This window comes from Eubalaena glacialis, chromosome 8 (assembly GCF_028564815.1).
Source record: "Eubalaena glacialis isolate mEubGla1 chromosome 8, mEubGla1.1.hap2.+ XY, whole genome shotgun sequence".
Taxonomy (NCBI): domain Eukaryota; kingdom Metazoa; phylum Chordata; class Mammalia; order Artiodactyla; family Balaenidae; genus Eubalaena; species Eubalaena glacialis.
This window is the reverse complement of record NC_083723.1, coordinates 93920455-93944008: the sequence shown is the minus strand read 5'-3', so window position 1 is coordinate 93944008 and position 23554 is coordinate 93920455.

Here is a 23554-nt window from a genome sequence, read left to right as displayed (position 1 = left end):
CTAATGAGGTCCTCCCCTACCAAATGGGCTCAGAATGAAAGGGTGTTTCCCAAACGATATGAACTGTTACATAGATAAAAATATAATCATCCTCATCTGTAATAAGAGAAACACCAATTAAAACTACAATGAGATATAATTTCTCACCTATCAGATTGGCAGAACTCCAAAAGTTTGACGGTGAGGCTGCAGAGAATCAGGAATTGTCATACGTTGCTGGTCAGAGTACAACTAGTTACAACTTTGTGGAGTTGGCAATATCTTAAATAATTATATGTGTCATTAGACCAAAAAATTTCACCCTAAGAAATCTACCCCAGCTATTTCTACAAATATAAAACAAAATAGGAAATAATACAAATGTCCATTAATATTATAGTTGTCTGGTTAAATAAACTATGGTCTGTGGGAACAATGTAGTATTATGTGACCATTAAAAAGAATGAAGAAGATTTCTATGTACTGATATTTGGTAGTATAGTTAGAGGGAAAAATCAAAGTAAAGAGCAATGAATATTCTATAACACTTCTGGAATATGTATATATATATATATATATATATATATATATATACATTTATATATATGCCTTTGCTTTTTTGTAACAAACAACTGAATGGTAAATCAGAAAGTAATAAAAATGGTCACTTACAGGGAAGGGAGTTGACAAGGTAGAGAGGATAGCAATGGCCTCAGACTTCATGAATTTATTGTTTTACATTGTTTTGCCTTTTAAACCATACACAAGCCTAAACATTGAAAACAAGCTGAGGCAAATAAACCTAATTGTGTTTCAAACTGGTAACATGACCACAAAGAGAAGAAACCCAAGATTCTTTAAAGTGTCATTTAAATAGAATGCTCTTACCCTATTACTTAATGACATATATTCTAAAGAGAAAAAGGGATTCTAAGAAATCTTCAGTTTTACTCAGTAGTGAAAATGTAGGTATAGTTAAAGCAGATATGACAAAAATGTCTACAATTATTGAACATAGGCTGTGAGTATTATGGATACTCATTGTAATATTTCTTCACTTTTTATGTATATTTGAAATTTTTCATAATAAAATGTTGGAAGCAAATTATGACCATTAACTAGGTCAAGAACTTTTGAGACATCTTGTGGGTTATAATTTTGTTCCAAAGTAGATATTTTTACAAAGTAGAATAAAACATTCTCATACCACATACCTCAAAATCTGGAAGAAAACCTAAGCAACTAATTTGTGTCCTGAAAATATGGAAAGACTTAAAACTACAAAACTGTAAATAACAGAGTTTAAAAAGAATGCATTATTTGAATATACAAAAATTAAAGATTTCTCTTCAATGAAGGGCATAGTAAAAGGAAAGATGATAAAGAAGATAGCCCATTTCTTTTTAGCCCCGAATAATATTCCATGATCTGGATGCACCACAGTTTATCCATCACCCACTGAAGGACATCTTGGCTACTTCTAAGTTTCAACAATTAAAAATAAAGCTGCTGTAACATCCATGTGCAGGTTTTTGTGTGGACATGTTTTCATTTCTTTTGGGCAAATACCAAGGTGCGTGACTGCTAGATCGATCTTGTGGTAAGAGTGTTTTATTTTGTAAGAAACTGCCAAACATCTCCCAAAGTGGCTGTAAGATTTGCATTCCAACCAGCAGTGAATGAGAGTTTTTATTGCTCCACAGCCTCCAGCATTTGTGTTGTCTGTCAGTGGTCCAGATTTGGGGCATTCTAATAGGTGTGTAGTAGTATCTCACTGTTGTTTTAACTTACATTTCCTTGATGACATATGATGTGAACCATCTTTTTACGTGCTTATTTTCCATCACTATGTCTTGTTAGTCAAGTGTCTGTTGAGGTCATTTGCCCATTTTTTAACTGGGTTGTTTGTTTTCTTATTGTTAAGTTTTAAGTGTTCTTTTTATGTTTTGGATAACAGTCTTTTATCAGATGTGTCTTTTGCAAATATTCACTCCTAGTCTGTGGCTTGTTTCTAACTCTCTTGACATTAACTTTTGCAGAGTAGTAGTTTTTAATTTTAATAAAGTCCAGCTTATCGATTATTTCTTTCATAGACTCTGCTTTTGGTATTGTATCCAAAAAATCATCACCAGACCCAAGGTCATCTAGGTTTTCTCCTGTGTTATCTTCTGGGAGTTTTATAGTTTTGCATTTTACATTTAGGTCTGTGATCCATTTTGAGTTAATTTTTGTGAATGTGTAAGGTCTGTGTCTAGAGTCACCCTTTTTGTGTATGTGGATGTCCACTTGTTCCACCACCATTTGTTGAAGAGACTATCTTTGCTCCACTGTATCGCCTCTGCTCCTTTGTCAAAGATCGGTTGACTATAGTTACATGGGTATATTTCTGGGCTCTCTTTCTGTTCTATTGATCTATTTATTTTTTCACCAATACCACAATGTCCTGATTACTGCAGCTTTGTAGTAAGTCTTGACGTCTGACAGAGTCAGCCCTCCAACTTTATTCTTCCCCTTCAACTTTATTCTTCTGTACACTGTGAAGTAAACAAGTGTTTCTCAGGGGTTTTTTTTTGTTTTGTTTTTCTCCCCCCTTAGAACAGGATGCCTACGCAGCTGGAGTTACTTAGTGGGGAGTTACCCATTTCCATTGTATCTCATGAAAGTCTACAGCTGGCTGCAGTTGCGTATATTCCTTCCACCAGGTCAGTTAGGCTCAAATAAAACCAGCTGATTAGGATTTAGTTAAATGGTTTCTCCTGAGGGCAGACCTTGTTAAGTACACAGTGCTCTGGCATATTTCAAGATGGTTCCTGTTCCCTTGCCTGCTGAAAGCATGAGGGAGTTTTTTTCTCAGATATATACTGTGAAACGTAGTGGAGTTCCTAGATGTGAAACTCACTAAAGTATGGGGATCCCTCCCTGATGGGGGCCCCGTGGAGTTTTTAACTCTCAGGGTTGTCCACCGTAAAACTCCAGCAATTTGTTTGCTACAGTCCTGGCTTTTGTACTCGAGTACTGGTTTCCACAGAGGTTCAGCTTGTGAGTTTCTGCTCTGGTAAGTTGTGATTCACTGTATCTACCCGTCTGTCTCTTTAATTTCCTAGGCAGTGGTTTGCCCCGTGAACTCACTTCTCTTACGGATGTTAGAAGAGGTGTTGATTTTTGGTTTGTTTGGCGTTTCGGTTGTCGTTAGGATGGAGTAAAAACTTCCAGTCTCCTTATGTGAGGAACTGGAAGTCCATGTTCTATTTTTTAAGCCAAGATTGTACTTATATGTTTTATAAACTCGGGATATGTATTGTATATTTCACAATGATATTTTATCAGTAGTAAATGACTTATTTATTCGGAGAATCATTAGTGGGTAAAAATTGAAGTCGTCAATGTATTATTTTAAATGGATTAAAGTGAACATTTTCCCATTGTCTTACTCATCAAACTTTCAGCCACGTTTTACCTGACTTGCCTTAATACTGGAAAATGGGCCTCATTGTATACTTAGATTCCACGTGTATTCCATTGTACACGTATACCATTGTATACTTAGATTCTCCTCTGATTCCGTTCTTCAGTGGTAAAAAGCATGCGTCTAGAAGTCACCTGCTTAACTAATAATTCCCCTGACTTTTAGGATTCTCTAAAACTTGGGAAATGGAAGTTGTCTTCTGAATTTGAAAATGAGTTATGTGGCAATGATTGTTGATTAAAAACATACACAAATTAAATGCTTTCAGAACAATTTCCTTTGTACTCCTTTTAATAATCAACCCCCCACGGAATGTGGCTATATTGAAGGGTAATTGTTCCTCTTCATCCCTCAAATCCTGTTTTAAAAATTTCTTTTTCGGGAAATCTGGTCCTCTGCTTCCTACCATTTGTGACGGGTAGCAAAGTCCAGTTTCTCTCGCCTGGTTTTAGAGAAAAAAAGAAGTCTGTGATTTGTATGGAAATTTGTATGTGTCTATGATACAATTTCTATAAAGCAGAAGTTGGCGTTCATCTTAAAGAATTCTGTGCTTATGAAATGAAATGAATTTTACATTTATCTTATTACTAGGTGAAGTTTCTAACATTCAGCTATTTTTAGAGCTCTGATTGGTTGGTTTCTTTATTAGAAGACATTCTATCAAATTCCTTTTCCAGCTCCCTATGAATAGATAGCCCACAAGTATCCTTCACTTACACCTAATTTGAGTTGTGTGGATTGGCACACTTTTTCTCCATGAACAAGGTGGCTTACATAGACCACATGAGAGAGTACCTTGAAGCGCAGGCACACTTGCGGAGGTCCTGCTCCATTGCCGCAGGCAACGTCGGTATGCTTATTATTTTTTTTTAACCCGTAGTCTCACGAAAAGCCTACTGAAGCCTATTGCAACCTGCTTTAGCAAAGAGACCTTGCTTGCAGGGGGGCAAGCAAATTCTGTGTGGTTCTAGCCTGCTGATATCTTGGTCTTACAAAATCATACAGATTGTCTCCTGGCTGTGTTTTCTTTTCCCTCTGGTGTGCAACTTTTAGTCCCATGGCAATAAGGAAAGTTTTGTGGAGATGTGTTTTTGGAAATGTATTCTTATTCTTTCAGAGATCCCCAAATGCATTCAGGTTGATGGCAGATTTTTGTGTGAAGAACAGTGTTTATTTTTTAATGTCATAGGGACTCACAGTGATTGGCGCTTCTGATTTCTGTAGTAAAATCTCTATCTCTGAGGACTAATTTTCTTCTTTCTCTCTCATGGTGCCTAGGCCTCTAACAAAGGATCTAGCCTCTGCCTGAGTGTTTTTGCTTATAATTATTTTCACAAAGAAGTTTTCAATTAAAGGAATCAATGTGGAATTAATTTACTCCTATTTAGAATAAATGATGTGTTTGATTATAAAATACCAGAATGGGTTCTCTGCTTTCCTCCATCTACATTAGCTCAGAGAGCTCATCTATTCTCATAACTTTAATTATCACCTCTACAAAAGTGTGTGTCCTTTCTCCTGAACTGTACTTCTCTCTCCTGAACTTGTTTTCTCTCCTGAGGAATCTCTAGTTCAGTTTATTGTATTATTACTTTTGAATCGTCTTGGATGATAATGCCATCACCTTAAACTGAATATCTACAAACCCTAACTCATGGTCTCTCTCCTGCCCACTTCAAATCCGTTCTCACTCTAAACCACAGTCAGTTATGTACCATTATTTTTCTTATTATCACAGCTGTCCTAAATGATATCATTACGTCTTATCAGCTGTTCCATTGAATTATCCCTCTTATCTAGCCCTTCTTTCTTCCCACTCACAGGACTGTAGTTTAAACTTTCTCTCTCTCATTTGGAGTATCCTTATAGCTTTCCCAGTGGATTCCAAACCCCTGTTTTTTCTGGGCTCTGAGCCAGTGTGGGAAAAAGTGGAAGAGGCAGGTGATGCAGTCAGTGCAGGCAGGCAGGCAGAGGCCTGGCGTTCAGAGTCAGACTGCAAGAAAAGCACTAGAGAGCAGACTTGAATGATCATGTTATAAGGCCATTTGCAGTATTCCCTACTTTATATCATCGGGTGGTTATAGCCATGCCTAGCTACTAACAGTCAAAATAAAGAATAAAGTTGATTTTTCAAGACAGTCCTATTCCTGGTTGAGAAAAGAGCAGAGTTGCAAGAATTGAATATTATTAGTAGATCTCTATTGCCTACTACATTAAGTCTAGACATTTTTGCCATCAATTTATGACTCTGGATAATCTAGCTCATCTAACATGTCCAAACCTGTTTCTGGAAACTTTTTCAAAATGTACCTTCCACCAAATCAAGTCAGTCTCCTTAATGTCCCACGTGATATTCCAATTTTATCTTCATACCCATTCATACTTCTTTTCCCAGAATGCCCTGATATTTTTCTCCATCTAAATATATCATATTTAATCTTTGCTCAATTCTAGAGTTTCTTTTCTAATCAAACTTTCTTCATTTATTATGTCCAATATTAGTCCTTATCTGTCCCGTTCTATTAGTCTGTGTCACATATTCGGTGCTGTTACTCATTCAGTTATTCTGTGGATATTTACCGAGAATATTGTACAAGATACTGAGTCTATATAATCAAAGGTATAATTCTGGTTCTCAAGGAGCTAACCATGTCTTTGAGGAGGAGAGATATGTTAAACAAACAAACAAACATAATGAAGTCAATTCTACCTCTAGGGGGTCATAGAACTATTTATAGAAATACTTGCCCAATAACTAAATAGTAAAGAGTGAGCATCATTTTTCCAGGTACACAAGAGGAGTAAAGTACACTCCACAAAGAGTGAACTTAGTATGTCAAGATGTACTCTATATCTCCCTAACTTCAATCAGTAATTTTTTAAATGACTAATAGTGAACAAAAAAGAATTGAACAGACAAATGGTAGTCTCTGAGTACTTTTCATTTACAAAATACGTGGAAGTAAGCTATGTGGCCTCGCATAGAAAATGACTACACAGAGAGGGGAATGTAGGACTGCTTTTGATTGAACTGGTCAATAAATAAACTGATTAGCTAAATTAGTTGAATTACACATAGACATGACCAAGAGAAGCCTGCTGGTCAGGAAAATAATGAATTACACAAGTAATAAAAGTCTCTAGTTAGCCATAACAATAAGGAGAAATCTTAGGGTGTGTTTGGGCAGTCATTGCCACCTAGAGAGGATGTTTTCTATGAGAGAAGTGGGAAGCAGGAGGACTGGACACTCCCCCAAAGACTGGCATGGCAGAGGGCACATTTGGCAGGAGTATGGAGTTTGAAAGGCAATGTTTTCAATACAATGACTCTCTGTAACCTCTTACCACTTCAGTAAAGTTACTAGAACTATGAAATACTGTCTGTCATTAAATTTCTCATAGAAAATAGAGATGAGGCTAAGCTGCATATCTCTATGTTTGCTCTGAAGTGAGCACTAGACAACAGTCTTGGATGAAGAAACATGTGGCCAGAGAAAGGCATTGGAAATAAGGTATGAGTAACTCCCAAAAATTGTTGGGAGGGTTATGAGCTATCATAGCTCTAAGAATGGAAGTTGGGACAATATTTCCAGATCTCTAGAGGTAGGAAGATGCAGTCAACACCTAGGTTATTTAAAATCAGACTTTCGATTATTGAAGCAACAGTGAAAACGAGAAACGGTTTTGCTTGGTGTTCTCGGCTATTTTCTGTTTAAAAATTCAACATACTGTGAATTCTACTATATTTAAGCCACTGCTTGTGCTGCTACTTTCATTGCTAAGAGGCCGAACATTTTAGTGATAAGTTTCAGAAGACTTCAGAATCCTTTGAGAATCTTCCAGGAAGTCTGTCTAATGAATATTTCACGGAACAGATTTTCAGATACATCCTATAAAATGTGTTTACATGTTTGGAGGGAATATTTAAAGCTCTCAAATGAAGGTGGAATGAATATTTAGGGAATATTTCCCTCATTAACTGGGGGTTGGAGAGACGGGTAGCATAGGGAACTGTGCCTCACTGGAAAACTTCTGAAGAGTGATCTAGTAGTGATCTAGATTATGAATATAAACAATGATTTTTTTCAAGCCCATTGTCTCCAGATATCTCAAAGATTTCACAAGGGCTATTGTGGAGAAAGAAGGAAAGGGGGGTGGGGGAGGGAAGGAGGGAGGAAGGGAGAAAGGAAGTAAGAAAACACAGCTGAGTTAAATGAGTTTCTACTAAATAATATATCATGCCTTTAAACAGGGATGTTTCTTGTGAAGTAAACTTTTTAAGGTACTACAATTTAAAAAATGCAAACACTGCCATTTCACTGTTAGCTCATTTAGATTCTGAAAGATAAATTTAAAAATATGCTAAAGGCACTCATGGTGTAGAATGTGGGCTCCAAACTAATAATTCTCCCAAGTCAGATATAAACTGATTGGGAATCTGGACAACAATAAAGAGGAGCTTCCACTCACCTTCATGTCTGGGGAATCCGTCCTCTATGGAGCCTGAAGGAAAATTTTTGTGTTGCTGTATTGGATTTTCCTATAACACTGTTTGAGTTTTAAATATTTAGAAATAATTCGCTTCCAAACTCATTATGTACCTATTGATTATTCACTGAAACAGTTTTATGGACTCTGTAATATGTGCCGGACTGCAAAAATAAAATTCTCATTCCTTTTAAACTTACATTCTAGTAGAGATGTATTAAAAAGTAAAAGAATACATAATGCAGTGCTATACAGTGAGCAGTGCTCTGAAGAAGAAATAAAGCAGGATGAGTGGATGCAGATTAGTGGAGGCGGTCCTACTTCAGGCAGTGTTCTCAGCAATAACCTCTCTGAGGAAGTGACACTTGAGTATGTATCTGATGAAGTGCAGCAAAATTCTATATGATTATTTGAAGAAAGAACATTCAAATTTGAGGGAATAGCAAGTGCAAAGACCCTGAGATGGAAGTGACCTTGCTTTGTTCAGTGAACAGCAAGGAGATCTGTATGGTTAGAGAATATAGAATAAGCCAAAAAGCAGTATGGTAGGGAATTAGGTTGGAGACATAGTCATGAAGGTGGAAGTATAGGGTTCGGTAAATCAGGATAAGACTCTTTTACTTTTACATTCAAAATGTAAGAGAAATAAATTGGAGGGTTGAGGATGCAGGACGTAATATAACATAACCTGATTTATATTAAGATCACCCTGGTAGCAATGTGGAGCAATGACTTTTGAGAGGCAAGAATGGAAGCAATGAGAACAGTTAAGGAGCTATGGAAACAATACAAATGAGAGATGACAGTGGCTTGGATTGAAATAGTAGTTGTTGGATCATATGGTAGTTCTATTTTTAGTTTTTAAAGGAACCTCCATACTGTTTTCCATAGCGGTTGTACCAATTTACATTCCTACCAACAGTGTTGGAAGGTTCCCTTTTCTCCACACCCTCTCCAGCATTTATTGTTTGGAGACTTTTTGATGATGGCCATTCTGACTGGTGTGATGGCCATTCTGACTGGTGTGAGGAAAAGGAAACTCATCGTGTGTCTAGATAGCTCATTGTAGTTTTGATTTGCATTTCTCTGATCATTAGTGATGTTGAACACCTTTTCACATGCTTTTTGGCCACCTGTATGTCTTCTTTGGAGAAATGTCTACTTAGATTTTCTGCCCACATTTTGATTGGGTTGTTTGGTTGTTTTTTTTTTTTTTGACATAGAGCTGTATGAGCTGTTTGTATATTTTGGAGATTAATCCCCTGTTGGTCACTTCATTGGCAAATATTTTCTCCCATTCTGTAGGTTGTCTTTTCATTTTGTTTATGGTTTTCTTTGCTGTGCAGAATCTTTTAAGTTTAATTAGGTCTCATTTGTTTATTTTTATTTTTAGTTTCATTACTCTAGGTGGTGGATCCAAAAGAATATTGCTGCAATTTATGTCTAAGAGTGTTCTGCCTATGTTTTCCTCTAAGAGTTTTATAATGTTTGGCCTTACATTTAGGTCTTTATCCATTTTGAGTTTATTTTGTGTACGGTGTTAGAGAATGTTCTAATTTCATTCTTTCACATGTAGCTGTCCAGTTTCCCAAGCACCACTTATTGAAGAGGCTGTCTTTTCTCCATTGTATATTCTTATGTCCTTCATCATAGATTGATTGACCATAAGTATGTGGGTTTATTTCTGAGCTTTCTCTCCTGTTCCATTGATCTATATTTCTGTTTTTGTGCCAGTGCCATACTGTTTTGATTACTGTAGCTTTGTAGTATAGTTGGAAGTCAGGGAGCCTGGTTCCTTCAGCTCTGTTTTTCTTTCTCAAGATTGCTTAGGCTATTCGGGGTCTTTTGTGTTTCCATACAAATTTAAAATTTGTTTGTTCTAGTTCTGTGAAAAATGCCATTGGTAATTTGATAGGAATTGCATTGAATCTGCAGACTGCACTATTTACAATAGCCAAGACATGGAAGCAACCTAAATGTCCATTAACAGAGGAATGGATAAAGAAGATGTGGTACATATATACAATGGAATATTACTCAGCCATAAAAAAGAATGAAATAATGCCATTTGCAGCAACATGGATGGATCTAGAGATTATCATACTAAGTGAAGTAAGTCAGAGAAAGACAAATATCATATGATATCACTCATATGTGGAATCTAATTTTTAAAAAATGATACAAATGAACTTATTTACAAAACAGAAGCAGAATTACAGATATCAAAAACAAACATGGTTACCAAAGGAAATGTGGGGGAGAGGGATAAATCAAGAGCTTGAGATTAACATACACACACTACTATATGTAAAATAGATAACCAACAAGGACCTACTGTATAGCACAGGGAACTCTACTCAATATTCTCTAATAACACATATGAGAAAAGAATCTGCAAAAGAATGAATATATGTATATGTATAACTGAATCACTTTGCTATACACCTGAAACTAACACAACATTGTAAATCAACTATACTCCAATAAAATTGAAAAAAAAATAGATAGTAGTTGTGAAGTTGGTGAGAAAGGGTTAGTTTCATATATATATTTGAAAGATGACCATACCAGCCAATTGATATTATGAGCCCTAATAGATTATTGGTGAAAAATAGCAAATCAGGATTTCCACTTCTGACCAAATAAACAGAGACAAAATTCATCATCTTGCAACTAGAGAATTGGAAAAAATTAATAAAAGACCATTTTTTCAAACTTTGGGTAACATGCAATCCATGAATGTGATCCATGAATGAAGAGAAAAAAAAAATAAAGTGAGCCTTCAATTTCACTGGAAGCAGCTTCTAGGCAGCAGCTCAGGAAAAGGAAACTCATCGTGTGTCTAGATGTCTCAGTGTACTGAGGGATCAGGGGTTAAAGATCTGGGAAGACAAACAGCTGAAATCTGCAGGAGAGACTACTATGGAGGAGAGAGATACACAGAAAGAGAGCTCTGGAGTCAACAGAGGAACGCTCTCTAGCTTTAGGCTTCATGAACTTTCCTACACTGTTGGTGGTAATGTAAATTAGTGCAACCACAATTGAAAACAGTATGGGGGCCCCTTGAAAGACTAAAAATAGAGCTACCAACAATTAAAAGCAAAAAAAAAAAAAAAAACAAAAGGGACAAATCAAACTTACAAGCTTTTACACAGCAAAGGAAACCATCAACAAAATGAAAAGACAACATACAAAATGAGAGAAAATATTTGCAAACCATGTGACCAATAAGGTGTTAATATCCAAACTATACAAACAGCTCTTACAACTCAACATAAAAGAATAATAATAATAATTCAATTTAAAAAAATGAGCAGAAGAGAAATGGACATTTCTCCAAAGAAGACATACAGATGGCCAACAAGCACATGAAAAGATGCTCAATACTGTTAATTAGAGAAATGCAAATCAAAAGCACAATGAAGTATCACCTCCCACCAGTCAGAATGGCTATCATCAAAAAGTCTCCAAACAATAAATGCTGGAGAGGGTGTGGAGAAAAGGGAACCCTCCTACACTGTTGGTGGGGATGTAAATTGGTGCAACCACTATGGAAAACGGTATGGAGGTTCCTTAAAAAACTAAAATTAGAGCTACTACATGATCCAGCAATCCCACTCCTGAGCATATATCCAGTAAAGATGAAAACTCTAATTTGAAAAGATACATGCACCCCAGTGTTCATAGCACCACTGTTTATGATAGCCAAGACATGGAGATGACCCATGTGCCCATTAACAGATGATTGGTTTATGAAATACAAATCTGTGAGTGGAACTACCTGAGGAGAGAATCATTGGAAAGGAGCTTGCAGAAAAGTTCCAGGGGCTGAAACATGGATAGAAATAGTTCATATTCCCACCAGCCTGATAGGCAAGATGCTGTAAAATATGGAGTATTAGATAAAATCCTCAAAAGGATATCTCCTTTATAGTGGGGCTGAATTAGCCCAAGACTATGTACCACTCTAGACCTGCTGTAATGAAATTTAAAAAGGAAGGCTTGAAAACATCAATCTGATTTCAAGGAATTTAATTTCATGCCTGAATAAAATCTGATTCTATTTAAGGGCATGTAACAATGTAAAATTCACAGTGTCTAACAAAAAAAGGCATAAAGTACACTAGGCATACAAAGAAACACAAAAATATGATTCAGAACCAGGTAAAAAACCAATCAATAAAAACTAAGCCAAGAAATGAGAGAAATAGTAGGAAGTGCAAAAAAGAACATTAGAGGAGCTACTACTATAAGCATTCTCTATTTGTTCACCTAAGTAGAGGAAAACATGTGCATATGAAGAGAAAAAGGAAATATATGAAAAAGACAAAAATAGAGCATCTTGAGATTTAAAAAGTATAATGTTTAAAATGAAAATCTCAGTGGATGACACTAAAAGTATATGAGGAACTGCAGAAGGGAAAATGAGTAAATTTGCAGACATAGCAATATAAATCCAAAATGAAAGACAAATGACTGAAAAAAAATGTACAGAGCATCAATGTTCTGTGGGGCAATATTAAGCATCTATCATACTTGTAATTAGAGTTCCAGAAAGATGAGGCAAGAAAGCAGAAAAATATTTGAAGAAATAATGGCTGAAGATTTCCCAAATTTCATGAAAAACTCAATTCCCAGAACCCCATACTCAACAAATACCAAACAGAATAAACCTGAATAAAACTATGAAAAAGTGCATTAAGATCAAATTGCTGAAAACCAGTGAAAAATCTTAAAAACAACCAGAGTAAAAACGACACCTATGTTTAGAGGAAAAAAATTAGAATTACAGCAGACTTTTTGCTAGAAACTATGCAATACAAAAGACAGTAAAGGAACATCTTTAAAGATCTGATGAAAAAACAAAACATCTGTCAATCAAGAATTCTTGGGCCTGTAAAAATACCATTCAAAATGAAGGCAAAGTAAGACTTTCAGAATAATAGCCTGAGAGAATTAATCAAATGAAAATGTGCATTATAAGAAAGTTATGGCAATACTTCAGAGAGGAGGAATATAGTACCAGAAAGAAATTTTAATCCATACAAAGATGAAGAGTACCAGAAATGGTAAATATATGCCTAAATTAAAAAAATATTTTTTTTTCATTTATAACTTTGCTAAAAGACAATTATTTAAAGCAAAATAATAGCAATCTATTGTGGGTTTTATAATGTTTGTTGACAACATGAATAAGTCTCAAAAGAATCAAACTGTATGAAAGAGCCAGAAACAACAGACTACATCCTGTATGACTCCATTTATATTAAATACTAGAAAATGCAAAGCAAGAGTGAAGAAAACAGACCACTGCTGGCCAGCAGTGGGCATTGGATAGGGAACTGACTGCAAAGGAATTAAGGGGAGTTTAAGGATGATAAAAATGGTTTTTCTTAGGATTTTAGTGGTGGTTAACCAATACAGGCATACTTCAGAGATATAGGAGGTTTGGTTCCAGACAACCACAATAAGGTGAATATGGCAATTTTAGTTTCCTGGTGCATTTAAAAGTTATGTTTAAGCTATGCTGTAGTATATTAAATGTGCAATAGCATTATGTCTAAAAAAAAAGTACATACCTTAATTTAAAAATATTTTATTGCTCAAAAATGCTAACCAGCATCTAAGCCTTCAGCGAGTTGTAGTAGTAACACTAAAGATCACTGATCACAGGTAACCATAACAAATAATAATAGTGAAAAAGTTTGAAATATTGTGAGAATTAACAAAATGTGGCACAGAGAAATGAAGTGAGCAAATACTGTTGAAAAAATGGTGCCGATAGACTTACTCAACACAGGGTTGCCACAAACCTTCAATTTGCAAAAAACACAATATCTGTAAAGCTCAATAAAAAGAGGTATGCCTGTAATCACTTGAATTATACACTTAAAGTTGGTGAATATCATCATATGTATACTTCTGTAAAGCTGATTTTAAAAGAACAGTTAAAAAAATAAACAATACTATTAGTCAAAAAGAAAATGATAAGTCAAATAGCACTTTCACATTTTAAAAAATACTTGACAAGTTTTATTTTGACTGACAATATTTTTTTGATTGATGTCTGGTTTTTGGACTGATCTGACTGTTCTTCAGTCAAATTATTCAAACAGATTTGTGGATGTGGTCATGACCCTCATTCAGAATGATCTTTTCTTTATGTATGCCTGGGGTTGGTAAGCTATAAATGGACTATACGTAAATGAAGAATATAGTTTAAAAAAATCTGATAGAGGGCACTAAAGCTAAAACAGAAAGCTGATTTCCATCTCTGTTCTTACTTCATTCTCATTCAGTTTCTAAGCGCAGTAACAATCTTGATAGAGTCTGTGATGCCCATATATCCTTAACTCCTTAGGATCCAGGTCCTCTATTTCACTCTACCCATAAACGTTTTTAACTATCTGATTCATTAATGTTTTCTCAGAGTTGTTAGAACCATACATAGTGAATTTAATCCTCACTCATCTAAGAATATTTATCATGCTTCAGAAAGTACTGATTACCATTGTTTGATTTGATAAAAAGAAATCCAAGTGGCTATTTTTCATTGGGCAGATAAAAATACAGATATTGTCAGAATTATGCTTATCCCTACCTGTCATGATGTGAAAAGGAACTGAGTGGGATTTCAGATAGAGGACCTGAAGTAAAACAAAATAAATTGCATAAGTTACTAGCTTTTAAATTACATCTAGCTGCATTTCTAAACATATTTACAAAATATTTCCTTATTTCTCAATATAAGAAATATCCTCACTATTTTATTTTTTAAAAATAGTTCATTAATTCACAAGTTGATTCAGATAGAAAATCTACATCAAGATAACCACATGAAAACTTACCAAAAGAATCTAATATTAATTAAAATTCCAAAAACTGAAGAATCTAAATTATGTAGTGCTTACTGTAAAACCTAACTTCACTATTTCTCAGAGAAAACAGATGGAAAAATGTTTAAATCTAAACAATTATATACATTTTCCTGCCAAGCCATTACTTATACATAAGCAAAAATTTTCACTAATATCCAAAATTTTTCTTGGTTTAAATATTCTCATAATAGCAGAAATTTAAATACATAATAGCTAAATTTGCACTAGGGTAGAATAAAAAGTATGCTTTCTAAAAATTATTTCAGTAAATATCATTAGTTTTGAATATCATTTATTATTGTTATTTAACAATTTTGGATACTTATGTATCTTTTCATTTAATTGTACATACATTTGTTTCAATAGCGATACAATACTGTACTGAGACATAGTATAATATCCCCAAATTATTTCATAACCACCATGTAATTGATTTTTTTTTTGAGTATTGATCTAATAACCAGGGATTCTCAAGGGGAAATAAGACACCACTCTGAATTAACCTAGACAAGACACTGACAATTTTTAGCCTTGCTGTCCAACAGTTCAGTAACAGGTTTAGCCAAAAACAATTACTTAACTTGATCCCACACTTAGAAGATACATTTTTATAGAAACTATTGTATCTTTCAAGTAAAAGTAATAAAATGTAAGTGTCCAGGGACACCCGTTACCACCTCCAGGGGAGGAGTCCCACCACGTGGAGGATAGCAAATAGTATAACAATGTCTGCCACCAGGAGCAGTAGTCCCAGCATGGTTTCCAGGTGTTGGGGTTGCCAAGAAAGACATGACTCATACAGTCATTGGAAGGAACAAAGCTTTATTCACGCAGAGAAGAGACAGAACAAGATCAGCTTCCATAGCGTGTGTGGCTCCCACCTGGCCAGCGGGTCTTTCCCTGAAACCCTGAAAGCAGAACGATGGTCTGCACTTACCCCTTTTGACCTACAGGCAAAGGACCCCATTCCCTCTCCACCAGCAACAGGTATAGCTGTGAGGCTGACCAGTTGTCGTATGACACACATGCTTCGCAGAACAGAGAAGTATACATCATGGTTGGAATAGAGAGAGATTCCCAAACAGAGATATGCCCATCGCAGGCTGTGAGGGCTCTTTACCTCTTTGTAAGGAAACGATCTGTGTCCAAGGCACATTTTTATGTAACTGCAGGAGTCGAAAGACTGCACACTTGTGACTGCCTTTCCCAACAGTAAGTTTGTCGAAACAGTGGAACAGAGGTCAGCAGACTACTGCCCTCAGGCCCTGACCCACAGCCAGCTTTTGTAAATAAACATTTATTGGAACACAGCCGTGCCCATTCATTTCCATATTATCTATGGGTGCTATCATGGTGCAATGTAGATTAATGCAGTTGCAACAGAGACCACATGACCAGCATCACAACAGAGATCGTCTGGCCCCGTATAGAAAAGATTCGCTGCCCTCTGCAGTAGAACACTACCAACTACATAAGAATGTGATTCGTGCACATAGTTTTGCTGGTTAGACGTGAAAGCAATTAAATGTAAATTTGCCAACAAATATTCTCTTCTTGCAGTGCACATTGCAAGAAAGTAAACCAGAAGTATAAAAAAAAGTATTGGAATTTCTGAATCCCCAGGAAATAATGAAAGTAATTGCAGAATGTGCTTCATGGAGATCTTGAAAAACCAAGCACAAAAATCTCTTCTTTTTACCTGAAAGCAGGAGACTGGGCTAGTTGGCCTCTTAAAGGCCCTTCGAGTCTTGAGTCAGTGATTCTCAGCATGGACGAGGAGTTTTGCTTTTAGTCCAGTCAAATATGTTTCTGCTAACCCCAGAAAACACTTCTAAATGTCCAATGACTGACATTCTTAAAAGTAAACACGGTGTCTTTTCTTCTGGAAGATGCTATTGTTCAAATAATGACACTTCCTCTGACATTGACAGTGGCGAGTGGAGTAGAATGTCAGACTAAGATGAGAGACTATGTTCTAGTGAAAAATTGGATCAAGAATCCCCTGACACCACATCAGCATTTAACAGGCCAGACTCATCTGCCATTCTAGTGCACGATAAAGGACAGGCATAGAATCAATGAAACAATCACTAAACAGGGATTCAAATTTTTTTCTTTTTGTTTTTAACACCAATAGTCAAAATGCTGGTCCTTATATAATGGCAGCTTCCAAACAAAAAGAAAAACATTCCAAGGCCTAAGAAAAGGAAGAAATGTTTACAGTATCTTGATACTAGAAAAAAAATTTCTTCCTCAAATGCTTCCAGGATCATAGTCTACTTTTTCCCCTCATTTTTTATTCCTTTGGTGACATTCAAGTCCTAGAAAATGTTTTTGAAAGCAATTATATTTCTAAAGCAAGTTTTCCCAAACTCCCACAGCTTAACTTTTCGGCTTAAAATATCATGTTTTAAAAAGGTGTTGGCATTCAGTTTTACCTAACAAATAGCTGGGTCTTGGAAAAGGAAAAAAATATGACAATTTAAAAAGAAAAATGTCTGTGTGTGTGAGAGAAAGAGAGAGTGTGTGTGTGTGTGCGCGTGTGTGCGTGTATGTGTATGTAGGGGGCTGATTATTTTGCTTTAAATCATTGTCTTATTTGAGCAAATTTTTAAAAAATTATGTGGATTACAGATTTCATTTTTCATATCAAATAATTAAAGGGCGCTAAGTAAAACTTATTCTTTTGAAACTATTCATTTGAACATGAAACCCACCCATGCCAGTTACATGTACATCAGATTTTGTTTTTCTAATTGTTAAATGCAGCTTTATGGTCACATTCATCTGCTTGCCCAAATATATATAAATGGCACTTATAAGAATGGGAAATTCCTAAGAACAAAATAAAATTTAAAAATAAATCTGTAATTTTTTTTCTTAAAGTATCTTTCACCTCTAGTTTTGATGATGTATCTGTGACCAGGTGTTCTCTTGCCATAAATAACTAAAAATAGATATTAAACAGCTATTATCAGAAATTGAACAGTAGGGTGTGCAGGACTGTTAACTATTAAAGAAGGGAAACAAATGAGATGATGTCTGTGAATACCCTGACTTTCTTCCTGGAGGCATTTTCTAGATCTGGATGTAAAGAAGGAATCCCCAAACAGAATGTAGTAATCTTGCTGAGTTGAAGAGATGAAGATTTGAATTTGTAGTGTTTAAAGTTATTAGAAATTGTTAAGCAGAATTATCAAAGAACAGAAAACAGAAAAAAGACTCCAGAAATCTGGGGTGGGGTCTATTTGAGTCTTCATCTGAATATTGAGATACTCATGTCCAGAGTATACGCAAGACCAGATGGGGGAAGAACAGCTGACCATGAGCGAAAGGCCAAACAATTTCCAGGATACACAAGACTGGGAGCTATTCAAGTTCCTACCAGGCAATATGAAGATTTTCTTGAATACTCAGGACATTTAATAAAATTCCCATAAGAGAATGCTTTAGTAGTAAATAAACCATAGAGGAAGTTACTCTAGACCCATTTTACAAAGCTTAAACACAAGAAATGACCAAGCTGATCTACAAGAAACTTAATGATATTCAGCTCTTTAGAGGAAGTCAACAAAATTCAGATACTCAACATAGCATTCACAACACATAGTATCTAATGCAAAACTACTTGATCAGAGAACAAGGGAAAAAATGCAATGCAAAGATAGCCTTTTCAACAAATGATGCTGGAACCACTGAACATCCACATGCAAAAAAATGAATCTAGAGATAGACCTTACACCCTTCACAAAAATTAACTAAAATGGATCACAGACCAGAAATGTCAAATGCAAAACTATAAAACTCTTAAAAGATAACATAAGAGAAAACCTTGGGTTTGGCAGTGACTTTTAGACATAGAACCAAAGGCATGTTCCATAAAAGAAAAAATTGATAAGCAGGACTTCACTGAAACTAAAAGTTTCTACTCTGTGAATGACAATGAAAGAGAATGAGAAGATAAGCCACAGACTGGGAGAAAATATTTGCAAAAGACACAGCTCATAAAGATTTTGTTATCCAAAATATACCCAAAGCTCTTAAAACTCAACAGTAAGAAAACAAACAACCTGACTAAAAACGAGACAAAGACCTCAACAGAATCCTCACCAAATAAGATATACAGAAGGCAAATAACCACATAAGAAGATGCTCCACATGATATGTTTATCAGGGAAATGCAAATTAAAAATGAGATACTACTACACACCTATTAAAATGGCCAAAATCTGGAACATTGGAACAGCAGGAACTTTCGTTTCTGGTGGGAATGCAAATGGTACAATTACTTTGGAAGACATTTGGTAGTTTCTTACAAACTAAACACATTCTTACCTTATGATTCTTCAATTGTGCTCCTTGGTATTTAACTAAAAGTGTTGAAAATTATGTCCACACAAAAAGCTGCATATCGATGTCTATAGCAGCTTTATTCTTAATTGTCAAAACTTGGAAGCAATCAAGACATTTTTCAGTAGGTGATGGGTAAACTGTGGTACATCTAGATCATGGAACATTATTCAGTACTAAAAAGAAATTCACTATCAAGCCATGAAAAACATGGAGGATCCTTAAATACATACTACTAATTATGAGATGACAATTTGAAAAGGCTACCTTCTGTATGATTCCAACCATGTGACATTCTGGAAATGGCAAAACTATGGAGACAGTAAAAAGATCAGTGGCTGCCAGGGTTTGAGGGGAAGGAGGGATGAGTAGGTTGAACACAGAGGATTTTTATGGCAGTGAAACTACTCTATATAACACTATAATGGTAGACACATATCATTATACGTTCATCCATACCCAAAGAATATACAGCACCAAGAATGAACCCTATGTAAACTATGGACTTTGAGTAATAATGTTTGTCAATGTAGGCTCATCAATTGTAACTAATTTATCACTCTGTTGGAAGATGTTGATAATGGGAGAGGCTATGCATGAGTGGGCACAGGGCATAAATGGGAAATCTCTGTATCTTTCCCCCTCAGTTTTGCTGTGAACCTAAAACTGCTCAAAAAAATAAAGTCTGAAACAAAAAAGAAAGGTCAAGCAATTTCCAAATTTGATGAAAACTAAAACCCCAGAGACCCCCAAATTCCACTGATTCCCCAAATGGAAAGACATAAAGAAAACCATAATAATGTATACCTTAAGTTGCTGAAAACTAATGATATAGACAAAAGTATTTAAAAAAAAAAAAACAACAAGAAAAAGACATGATACTTGCAGAGAAACAAAGAAAAGACTAAGAGCTGGCTTCTTATCAGAAGCAATGCAAAACAAAGCACAAATGTGATGACATCTTTAAAGTGATGAAAACAACAACCAAAAATCTCTGTGAATCTAAAGTTCTATATGCAATGAAATTTTCATAAAAAAAGTGAAATGAAGACATTTTCTTACAAACAAAATGAAGAAAATATATCACCAACAAAGCTGTGCTACAAGATATATTAAAAGGAAGTTCTTCAGGCTAAAGGAAAATTCTACCAAATGGAAACTCAACTATATTTTATTGGAAAAACACAAGATTTAAAAATATGTGGATAAGTTAAAAATATATTTTATCCCTTTTAAGTTTCTTTATAAAGTAATTCACAATTTCAAAAAAATCAACACAATATTTGTATTTTATAATACATATGTAGAAATTAAAAGTATGGTAATAAAAGTATAAATGACATGAGTAGAGTAAATGGAGGTATACTGCCCTAAGACTCTTACGCTACGTATGAATGGTATGCTATTACTTGGGAGCAGACTGTCATAAATTAAAGATGAATATTAATATTCTAGTGCAACCACAACAATGACAACAAAAATAAAGGAATAAAACCAATAAACCAATTGAGGAGATAAAATGGAATATTAAAATATACTCAACTAATCTAAAGGAAAACAAAAAAGGGGAAAATGGAACAGAGAATAGATGAGAGAGAATAGGCGAGACAAATAGAAAACTAATAGCCAAATGGGAAAATTAAATGCCACTAAAAAGGAAATTAGATTAACTGTACATATATGGTATAAATACTCCCATCAAAGAAAAAAAGTTGTCATACAAGCAAGACTTCAACAATACATTGTATACAACAACCATATATTAAATATAAAGACACAGGTAATTTAAAAGTAAAAGGGTAAAAAAGATATACCATGCAAATACTCTATAAGAATACTGGAGTGGCTATTTTGATATTAGCCAATTTGGACTCCAGGGCAAGGAATATTTTCAGAAATAAAAAGAGATCTTGCATATGACTAAAGTTTCAATTCACCAAGAAGACTTAATAATGCAAAATAAGTGTGTTCCTCACATTCACGCTTCAAAATCCATAAGGCAAAAACTGACCAAACTAAAAGGAGACACAAGTCCATAGTTAGACTAGCATCTTCGATGCTACTTGTTCACTAAACAATTAACTGAACAAATGGAAAATCAGTAAGAATGTAGGAAATTTGAAGAACGGTATCAATCAAATTGAGCTAATCAACATTTATAGAAAACTCCACTGAACAATGGCAAAATGCACATCCTTTTGTAGTGCATAGAGTTCATTCACCAAGATACACCAAGTACTGGTGGTTTTATAAGATGACTGAATTATAAAGAGGGTGTTCTCAGATCAGAGTAGAAGCAAACTAGAAACAAGTAAAAGATTTCTAGAAAATGTTTTAAAACTTGGAAATATAAGCAACATGCTTCTAAATAGCTCATGGGTCAAAGGAGGAATCATAAGGGCAATGAGAAAATGTTTTAAATTAAATGAAAATGAGACACATCACCATCAATATCAGTGGGATTCAGATAAGGCAGTATATTAAAAAAAAACTTTATAGCTTTAAATGCTTATATTAGAAATGAAGAGAGATCTCAAACTCTTAGCTTCCACTGTAAGAAGCTAGACGAAAAAAGTGAAAATTAAAACCAAAATGAATAAGATGAAGAAAATAATAAAGATAAGAGCAGAGGTCAATAAAAGAAAATACAGTCAAAAAAGAAATAATGCAATCCAAATCTTGTTTAAAAAAAAAAAACTAATAATATTGATAACATCTAGCTGGAATGATTAATATAAAAAGAAATAACCACACACAAATTACCAATATAAAGCATAATTAGAGTCTTCAGACATTTAAAGGACAAAAAGGGATTACTGCCAACAACTTATAAGCAATGAACAAATCCCTTGAAAGACACAAAAATATCAAAATTGAAATGGAAATAAACTGCTTCAGAAAATCAAAATTGCCTTACATCTATTAAAGAAGATGAAGTTGTAATTAAAAGCTTTCCAAAATGTTAGTTCTGGACCCACATGGGTTCACTGGTGAATTTTATTTTTAAAAAGTAATAACTAATATAAATCCTCTATAAACTATTTCAGAAAAGAGAGATAGAGGAAATACTTCTTAATTTGTTGAGACCAGTATTACTTCCTGATTTGTTGAGACCAGTAATACTCTGATACCAAAATGATGGAAAGAAATGAGAGGAAAAGACAATCACAGAGCAATAATATTCATGAACATAGACACGTAAGTCCTCCACCAAATTCTCAAGAAAATCATATCTGCAGTCTATAAAAAGGATACTACCTAATGACCAAATGGAAGACCAGGAATCCATGACAGGCTTAGCATTCGAAGTTAAGCAATATTATTCTCCATACTGAAAAAAATAAAGGAATCCATATGATCATCTCATGAGATTTAAAAAAAAATGATAAAATGCAGCACCCATTAATAAAAAAATTCTCAGCAAACCAGGGATAAACATTCTTAAACTCTGAAGGACAGCTAAAAAACAAAGACTACAGCTAACATCAGAATTAACTGTGATAAACTAAATATGTTTTCTCTAAGCGTTTGAACAAGGTGAGGATGCAGCACTTCCATTCAATAATGTACTGCAGGTCCTACCCAGTGAAAAAAGGAAAATAAATAAAGAAATATAGGTTGAAAAGAAAGAGTAAAATATTCCTTATTCACAGAAGGCAAGATCATACATGTAAAAAAAAATCTACACAAAAGCTAGTGGAACTAATAAAGGAGTTTAATAAGGTGACATGACAATATACATAATATATAATAAATCAATATGTCAATATACATAAATCAACTGCATTTCTACATTCAAGCCATGAACAATTAGAAAGAGAATAAAAATAAAAGCATAGAAACTAACTTTTGTTCCTAAGAATAAATTTTTAAAAATACATGCAAGTCACTTCTCGCCCCCAAATCATCCATAGATTTCGTGCAATCTCAATAAAAATCCCAGGAGGTTTTTTGTGCACATTGACAGTCCAATTCTAAAGTTTTTATGGAAGTTGATACATGCTTCCAGTTATGAAATAAATAAGTCACGGGGATGTAACATATAGCATGGTGACCATAGTTAATAAAAAAAATTCTGTCACTCTAAATAGTGATGGATGTTAACTAGACTCGTGGTATATATAACTAGACTCTTGATATATTTGCAATATATACAAATATTGAGTCATTATGGTGTACATCTGAAACTAATATTGTATGTCAATTATACCTCAATTTAAACCCCCCAAATTTTAAAAATAAAAATCAAAAAACATTTTTAAAGTTTATATGGAAATGCAAAAGATATAGGACACCCCAAACAGTTTTGAAAAAGAAAGACAAAAATTCACAAACAAAAATCGGAAGGCTAAAATTAAAATATCTGGCAATGCCTGGAGTTGGCAAGGATATG